This window comes from Mus caroli, unplaced genomic scaffold (assembly GCF_900094665.2).
Source record: "Mus caroli unplaced genomic scaffold, CAROLI_EIJ_v1.1 scaffold_7870_1, whole genome shotgun sequence".
In the NCBI taxonomy this organism is placed as follows: Eukaryota; Metazoa; Chordata; class Mammalia; order Rodentia; family Muridae; genus Mus; species Mus caroli.
The window spans coordinates 12,909-22,225 of record NW_018391345.1 but is presented as its reverse complement, the minus strand read 5'-3'; the positions used below and the strand labels follow the sequence as shown (position 1 = coordinate 22,225).

Sequence of the window (9,317 nt, the reverse complement as noted above, 5' to 3'; positions counted from 1 at the left end):
GACTTTTGGGATAGCATTGGAAATGTAAATGAAATAAATACCCAATAAGAAAAGAAAAGAAATAGCCAAATTTTAAAATGTGTTGTTACTAAACTCTTTACTATGTATGTTAAACTTACCAGACATTACTTAATATCTAAAAACCAAATTGTTGAGAAACATTTAAAATTGTTCTATATCCTTAGCCATCAGGGAAGCACAATTTAATACTANTTTGAGATATCATCTAAACTTGTCAGAATGCCAAAGATCAATAAAAGTAATAACAGCTCATGCTGAAGAGAGTGTATCTCAGCAGGAACACTCATTCATTACTTGTGAAAGTGCAAACTGATCTAGCCACAATGGAAAACAATACAAATGTTCCACAGGAAGCTTAGAAATAACCTACTGCAAGATCCAGGTTTATCACTCTTGGGCATATATCAAAATGATTCTACATATTGCCAGAGAGATTCTTGTTTCTCTGTGTTCATTACTTCTCTATTTATCACTGCCAGGAATTGGAAAAACCCTAGATGTATATAAACTAATGAATGGATAATGAAAATATGCACAATTTCCATGTTGGAGTACTATTCTGGTATTGAGAAAAAATAAAATTATGGAATTTGCAGGTCAATGGATAGAACTAGAATAAATCACCCTGAGTTAGGTAACTCAGACACAAAAGGATATGTATTGCATTGTTTTTGTTTTATGAAGAAGTTAAATTTAATGCTTTTCATATGTACTACAACTGAAATGACACACGAGGATATGTACCAATTAAAGGGCTAGGAGGGAAGACAGGATCTCTCAAGAATAGAATATAGTGTTAAAGAGAGATGAAGGGGAAATTACAACAGGAAGATTGAATGGGGCAGGAGATGGAAAAGTATCATAATGGGGGTAATATGGAGAGGGGATAACTAACACTAAAGGCCTTTTGAAAAGTCATCTGAAAACCTACTACTTTAGAAGATTTCTACATTATGTGCACATATGAAAAAATTTAAATGAGTCATCATATGCATGGCCCTGCCATACAAGTGGCCCCTTCTATACTATAGCTGACTATGAGGAAACATTTCAGGGAAGATTTAGCCTCAATGATGCTGTGCTCTTAATCATAGCTGATTCTTCAGCCATAACTGTTCAGAACCAGATCCTTACTTAAAAATATCATGACAGATCTTCTGTGAGATCTCATTGGAGGGCCCTAAGGTCCCCAAAGGATTCTTCACACTGCAGGCACCCTAGCACAGCCAGGTACTTGAGATAATTGGTGAGTGGAACACAACATCAGTTCCAAAAAACCAAGAGGGTCTTGTGCTAGCAGGAACCAGGACAAAGGAGAGCTGCCAGAGCAGCAGGTGGGGTTTGTTCTGGTTGGTGCCACCCCTGTGCCATCTTCAACTCAATCTTGGTGGAAGGCCCTAAGGTCCCCAGGGGACTCTCCATGCTGCATGCACCATAGCATAGCCAGGTCCTTAAGAACACTGGTGAGTGGAAAGCAACATCAGTTCCAAAAAACCCAGAGGGTCTTGTGCTAGCAGCAATAGGGTCAAAGGACAAAAGCAGGCCCTAGCACACCCAGAATCTTGGGATCACTGAGACCATTATAAGCAGGAGAGCACGTGGAGAGCAGAAACAACAGAGCTTCTTGGACAAGGTCCCTTCAGGTCTTCATCCTCAGCCAGGAGACAGAGCTGAGATCCAGACTCCTGGACATCTTCCCTGACAGAGGAGAGTTCGTCTCCAGGGAGGGCTCTTACCCCAGGAATCAGGAGGTGGATATGAACTCCAGACTTCTGTGCACCTTCCATATAAGAATAGAGCTTGCCCACAGAGAGTATTCTGAACACTGGGACACAGGAGAGAGTTGGTCTCCCAGGAATGCTGACAGAAGCTAAAGAATCACAGGAGGAAAAAGCTCCAGACAGAGACAGCTAAAACATCTAAAAACAGAGATTACCATATGGTAAAAGGCAAAGGGAAGAATCTTACTAACAGAAAGCAGGACCACTGGGCATCATCAGAACCCAATATGCCCAACAAAGTGAGTCCTGGACACCCCCAAACACACCTGAAAAGCAAGATTTAGATTTGAAATAGTATCTCATGATGCTGCTAGAGGATTTTAAGATGGGCATTAATAACTCACTTAAAGATGTACAGGAGAACACGGCTAAACAGGTAGAAGCCCTTAAAGAAGAAACACAAATATCCCTCAAGGAATTACAGGAAAACAATGCTAAACAGGTAGAAGTACTTAAAGAGAAAACACAAAACTCCCATAAAGAATTACAGGAAAACACAACAAAACCATTGATGGAATTGAAAAAAAAAATCCAAGATCTAAACATGGAAGTAGAAACAACAAAACCCAAAGGGAAACAACTCTGGAGATAGAAATCCTAGGAAAGAAATTAGGAACCATATATGTGAGCATCAGCAGCAGAATACAAGAGAAGGAAGTGAGAATTTCAGGTGCAAAAGATTCCATAGAGAACATGTACACAATAATCAAAGAAAATGAAACATGCAAAAAGATCCTAACTAAAAACATCCAGGAAATCCAGTAAAAAATTAGAACACCAAACCTAGATAATAGGAGTAGATGAGAATGGAGATTTTTCAACTTGAAGGGCCAGTAAATATCTTCAACAAAATTATAGAAGAAAACTTCCGAAACCAAAAGAAAGAGATGCCCATGAACATACAAGAAGCCTACAGAACTACAAATAGACTGGACCAGAAAAGAAATTCCTCCCGACATATAATAATCAGAACAACAAATGCACTAAATAAAGATAGAATATTAAAAGCAGTAAGGGTAAAAGGTCAAATAACAATAAATGCAGACCTATTAGAATAACACCAGACTTCTCACCAGAGACTATGAAAGTGAGAAGATCCTGGACAGATGTTATACAGATCCTAAGAGAANACAAATNCCAGCCCAGGCTACCATATCCAGCAAAACTCTCAATTACTGTAGATGGAGAAACCAGAGTATTCCATGACAAAACCAAATTCACACAATATCTTCCCCAAAATCCAGCCCTTCAAAGGACAATAATAGGAAACACCAACACAAGGATGGAAACTAAGCCCTAGAAAAGGTAGAAAGTAATCCTTCAACAAACCTAAAAGAAAACATCCACAAAAACAGAATCCCAACTCTAACAACTAAAATAACAGGAAGCAGCAATTATTTTTCTATAATATCTCTTAATATCAATGGACTTAATTTCCAAATAAAAAGAAATAAACTAAGAGACTGGCTACATGAAGAGGACCCAACTTTTTGCTGCTTATAGGAAACCCACCTCAGGGAAAAATAAAGACACTACCTCAGGGTAAAAGGCTGGAAAACAATTTTCCAAGCAAATGGTCCCAAGAAACAAGCTGGAGTAGTCATTCTAATATCAAATAAAATCGACTTCCAACACAAAGTTATCAAAACAAAAAGTAAGGAGGGGCACTTCAAACTTATCAAATGTAAAAACTTCCAAGATGAAATCTCAATTCTGAATATCTCTGCTCCATATGCAAGGGCATCCATGTTCATTAAAGAAACTATAGTAAACCTCAAAGCATATATAGCACCTCATACAATAAATAGTGGGAGACTTCAACAGCCCACTTTCATCAATGCACAGATGCTGGAAACAGAAACTAAACAGAGACACATTGAAACTAACAGAAGTTATGAAAGAAATGGATTTTAAGAGATATCTACAGAACTTTTTATGCTAGAAAAAAGGAAGTACCTTTACTCAACACCTCATGGCACCTTCTCTAAAATTTACCCCATAATTGGTCACAAAACAGGCCTCAATAGATACAAACATATTGACATTATCCCAAGCATTCTATCATATCACCACAGACTAAGGCTGATATTCAATAACAACATAAATAATAGAAAGCCAACATTCACATGGAAGCTGAACAACACTCAAATATATGATAACTTGGTTAAGGAAGGAATACAGAAATAAATTAAAAACATTTTAGAGTTGAATGAAAGTGAAGCCACAACATTCTCAAACTTATGGGACACAATAAAAGCATTCCTAAGAGGAAATCTCAGCTCTGAGTGCCTCCAAAAAGAAACTAGAGAGAGCATAAACTAGCAGCTTGACAGCATACCTAAAAGCTCTAGAACAAAGGAAGAAAATTCACCCAAGAGGAGTAGAACGCAGGAAATAAGCAAACTCAGGGTGGAAGTCAATCAAGTAGAAAGAAAAAGAACTATACAAAGAATCAACCAAACCAGGAGCTGGTTCTTTGAGAAAGTCAACAAGATAGATAAACCCTAAGCCAGACTAACTAGAGGGCACAGGGACAGTATCTTAAAATCAGAAATGAAAAGGAAGACATAAGAAAAGAACGTAAAGAAATCCAAAACATCATTAGATCCTATTACAAAAGGCTATACTCAACAAAACAGAAAAACCTTGATGAAATGGGACAAATCTTTAGAGTGATATCAGGTACCAAAGTTAAACCAGGATCAGATTAATGACCTAAACAAACCCATATCCCCTAAAAAATATAAGCAGACATTGTCTCCCAACAAAAAAAGAAGCCCAGGACCAAATTAGTTTAGTGCATAATTCTATCAGACCTTCAAAGAAGACCTAATTCAAATCTCCTCAATCTATTCCACAAAATAGAAACAGAAGGTACTCTACCCAATTCATTCTAAGAAGCCACAATTACTCTGATACCTAAAGAGAACTCTGGGGTACCTTTCATTCTGATGATGGGAACTGAGTGTGTCTGTTTAGATAGAATCTGCGTTTTTCTTTTTCTTTTCTTATTTTATTTCCTGAAGCTGGTGCTTCTGTCTTTCAATGTTAATAAACAACTTGAATTTTCTGATGCACAGCTTTACATCCTTTGTGTCTCTCAGTATTGGAGACTGTTGCTTTTGACCATGCTCAGAACACTAGTAGTAACTTTATGTCACTAACCAGCACATCTTTATAGGTACTTTCAAAACTGGGCAGGAGTCTGCCACATTTGCTCTCCCTCTCTTGGACCTGTTCCTGACACCTCTGTTTGGCTTTCTTCTCTCTTCCATTGTCACTTTGTGTTTTGCCTTTCTTCTGTTTTTTTTTTTCCTTTGGATCTCATACTTTATCCATTCCCACAATAAATTAGACAATACCCTTGGACAAAATAACCTCACTGGATTTTCCTTAAAAAATCTTTACTCTGACTGCCATACCTGCACAGAATTTCCATGACTACAGCCTTTCCTATCTTGATCTGCTTATGTCGTTTTTTTTTTTTATTAGAGAAATTAATCAAGTATCTAATACAAGTGGGTTTGTGGAAAATACAGTCAAAGACCAGGATTCATGGAGAGTAAATATATACACCACACAATACACACTCAGAAGCTCATCCTGCTGAAGAATGTGAACAAAAGTTCTCAGGAAGACCACCATGACTGTGTTAAGTGTTCCACAAAGTTGGCTTGTGGATTATCCCTTTCTAGTTGTTGATACTTTGTAAGGAGCAGTGTAAAGGTAAAATAACTTGGCCAGCTTTTAGTCAGCTGAGCAGGCAGTCATTGCCCACATTAACATGCTTTTGACAATTATATGAAAACTATAGAGAACAATGTAAGATTAAATCATCAACATCCACCAACCCAGGAGAGAAGGATATCATAAGATACTACATTCATAAGATAATATACCTAAACTGAGGTGTCACAGCTATATCTTCTGGAAAGCCTGAGAGACATGAAGCCAGCAAAACTGTTTGACCCATTTCAAACAAATCTAAGCTGAATGCTGAAACCACTGTCATTCAATCTCTCACTTTTGGGTTTTGGTGTCTGCTTGTTGCATTCTTGAGGACATTCTGATTATAATTAATTTTGTGTCTTTTCATGAGAAAATTATATTTGCCTATTCCTATGACAATTCTAAGACTAACTTTATCTGGCCCTACTTGCAAGTCTTCCTTATGCCCTTGAGATGGCTAGATGAGGTCATTAATCCAGGAATAATCTGACCCAGAGCAAACACAAACAGTGCAATTGGTATAGGATTAACACAGGTAATTGACAAATCCTGATAAGCCATGACATTAATTTAGAGATTCAAGACCTCCCTTTACATCACATTGAAGATACCTGGAAGCATATTTTACAGGTTTAGGTCTTACAGGGTATACTCCCTAGAGCAATAGAATACAGTAAATAAGAGAAATTAATGAAAATAAAAATTTCCTATTTATAGTGAAGATAGTGAAACATATAATAAAAGAAATTAGATATTAATATTTTCTATTCATAAAAAGACTCATTAAGATAAGTTCTGGTTTGCTGGGGTACTTTAAAACTGGAAAACTGCTGACCTAAACAGAAGCTGTTATATAATACATTTGGTTGAAATGGAAGAGACAATCTTTAGTATCTTTAATTTGGAGATATAGTACTGATAATAAACATAAAATATGTTCTTATATTTTCCAACTGCGGCTGAATTTGTAAGCCTGGACATGTAATGGAAAACATCAAACACATAATCTCTACTTCTTGAATACTCATTAGTCTCACTTTGTTTTCTGAAACCTGTGTAAATAAACTGTCTGATTGCTAGTTAATAAGAACTGTAGAAAAAATCTAATTGCTAGTCAGAGATGTGAGATTCCCTGAAATATAATCTCCTGATTCTCTCCCTTGTTTTGCTGACACTTTGTCTCCTCTGCTGAAGTAAAACACTGGCACCCTCCACATCTCTCTAGTTTGGAGAAGAAATTTTATTATTTCTATGGGAGCACTTGTCTACACTTTGGTACTGAGTGGATCCATGGCATTATTTTGGACATAGCAGTATTTATTCTAGTACTCTAACCTTCTGAGAGCTTCCATATACATGAATCATGCCCATATCCTACCTTTTTCCCCCTACCTCGAACACTTCTCTGCATCAGAACACATTGGAAATGACTGGGAATTTCAGAAAATTCCATCTTAGTGCTTCAGAGCACTAAGAATACCCAGTGAACTGTTTGTCTTCTTTTATTCAAGAAGAAGAACTTTCAGCATTGCTAACAGGCTACAAGTACTGCTCTGCATTCAGTACACATTACGTGTTAAGTGCCCCCACTCGGATGCATGCTTAAATACCTGGGTGGCATTTTTTATTTAAAAACAAACTTCTAACCTAGGTTTGGTTCCTTGATTTATGCCTGAACACATTGTCTAAGATGGCCCAGTTTAGGATGTGAAGACCTTTAAGGAAGGCAGCACATTAAACAGGAAGAAGATGATGAAAGCTTCACACATAGCCTGAAAATCATTGTGATATTTTATTTTCTCTGAGTAAATAATTTCAGGAGTACTGTGGTGTGTAGGAATCTTCATCAGGGAGTCTCCTGGCACATTTTGCAAACACCAGCACACTCATTTATGGACCTCTCATTAGCTTGTTTGGAAGCATGCTGGGCATTAAGCATCCTCTGAACTTTCAGTGACCTTATCTCATAGAGGAACATAATCAAACCAAAGAGTGACAGAGTGGTTGTGATGAGCCCCATTGGAAATACATGAGTGCTGTGTTTCATTCTTACCTGGAAAGGTTGATGGAAAGTCAAGGGTATTTTGCCATAGAGATCTATTACATGGTTCCAGGTCACAGAAATAATGGTACAAAGACTGCTGAGGATCACAATAAAGATAGAGCACTTGTAGCACGCTATCTTAATCTCAGGGGCTGAGGCTTTGATAATGCTGACCCTAAGGGGTGCTGAGCTAAAATTCACAACAACAGGTTTCATCAGCATTGACAGTAACATCAGGTTCCGTGCACATTGAAATTCAGGTGAAATTGTCCAGGTTGAGTTGACAGGGCTATGTACCAGAATTATGGTCTCAGTATCAGAGAACTTAAATCCCCAAAGGTAGTAAGCTTCCCAAAGTCTGATGTAAACAAGCTGGACAACATTATTGTCAAATTCACAGAGGCTCCAGTATTTGCTGTTTGCAAGAATTATTCTAAACCCGAAGATAATAGGCTGCAAAGAAAGCCAGTCACTCTGAAGTTCCACTCCTTCATTCCTGCAAATCTGAAGATGAGACAGTACAATTCTAGAATCAACCAGGAACACAAATGTGGAAAACATAATGATTCATAGTATACAGGTATTAAGTACTCAGTCCATGCCCCTGCTATCTCAATTCTGTATTTAAGTTAGCTATACACATGTTAGGCTTCTATACACTAGTTAAGTATGAATAAGAAGACTTCTGATATATGATTGTGGCAGGCATCTCCAGTGTAAGATATTTGGAAAATAATTTCATAGTATCCTTCAAATTTGCTATGTTGTTTTTTTATTATCCATTCCAATATTTAAATTAGTGGTGAAATAAGTTTGAAATATAATTTAAGGTATTGCTTATTGAAGATCTCTTTGAGAAACAAACAAAAAAAACATAAAAATCTCAGTGAGCATTCAAAACAGAGGAATGTTAAACTTATTGTAGTTGATTATTACATAATCCTTACAAGAGCACTTTAATATCTGTATAACCCTTGTGACAAATGAGACAAAAGAAAAATAATGCACATGGTATGCCCATTTAAGTCAAGCAAAATCATACCTGACTTCTTTAAATACCCAAAGATATGAACATGATAGAAAATAGGTATATTAAGTAGATCAAGGAGGAGATACTCATAATTCTCTAGATATTATCCTAATAGGTGTGCATTTCTGTGGAATAATACATGTAATATTTCATAAGTAAAGTCCATGTGAACACAAGCTTAAATTTCTATTTATAACTACTCTCCTGTAAAACTTCATGGTAGGATGCTGATTTCATAATATATGTAAGGTAGTGAGTTGAATTGCTACATCATCAAAACTATTATAAGTATGTAAAAGATGAGGAATAATGAATATGTGAATTCTGTATCCACTTTTTATTCAATATTGCACTTTGTGAAAATTGTGGTACAACATATGATGGAACTAGAAGTTTTTTCCTCAGCTCATGTAATTTTTGACTAAAAAATAATACTTCATATTTTTACTATGAAAAAAAAAACGTATTCAGAACTTTCAATTCAGGTCTATGAGTTTACTAAAAATAAAAATGAGAAAATCATACTGAGATGACATCCTGATGAGTCCTTTAAGAGAAAAGAAAAAGGGAAAGACCTTAAGTGATCAAGAATGTGCATAACATCATTGCCATTACACATACAGAAGGTTGAGTGGTCTATAATAGGGAATCTCCTCTCAAGGAGAGATTAACTGTCAGCTAACCATCATTCTAAAGTCTTCTGTGGAATGTG

The 9,317-nt window shown here is 36.6% G+C and overlaps 1 pseudogene; it reads right to left on the bottom strand.

Moving 5' to 3' along the window:
* Positions 1-7,377: 7,377 nt before the first annotated feature.
* The window catches only part of LOC110289122, a 2,458-nt pseudogene continuing 518 nt past the window's right edge, over positions 7,378-9,317 (bottom strand).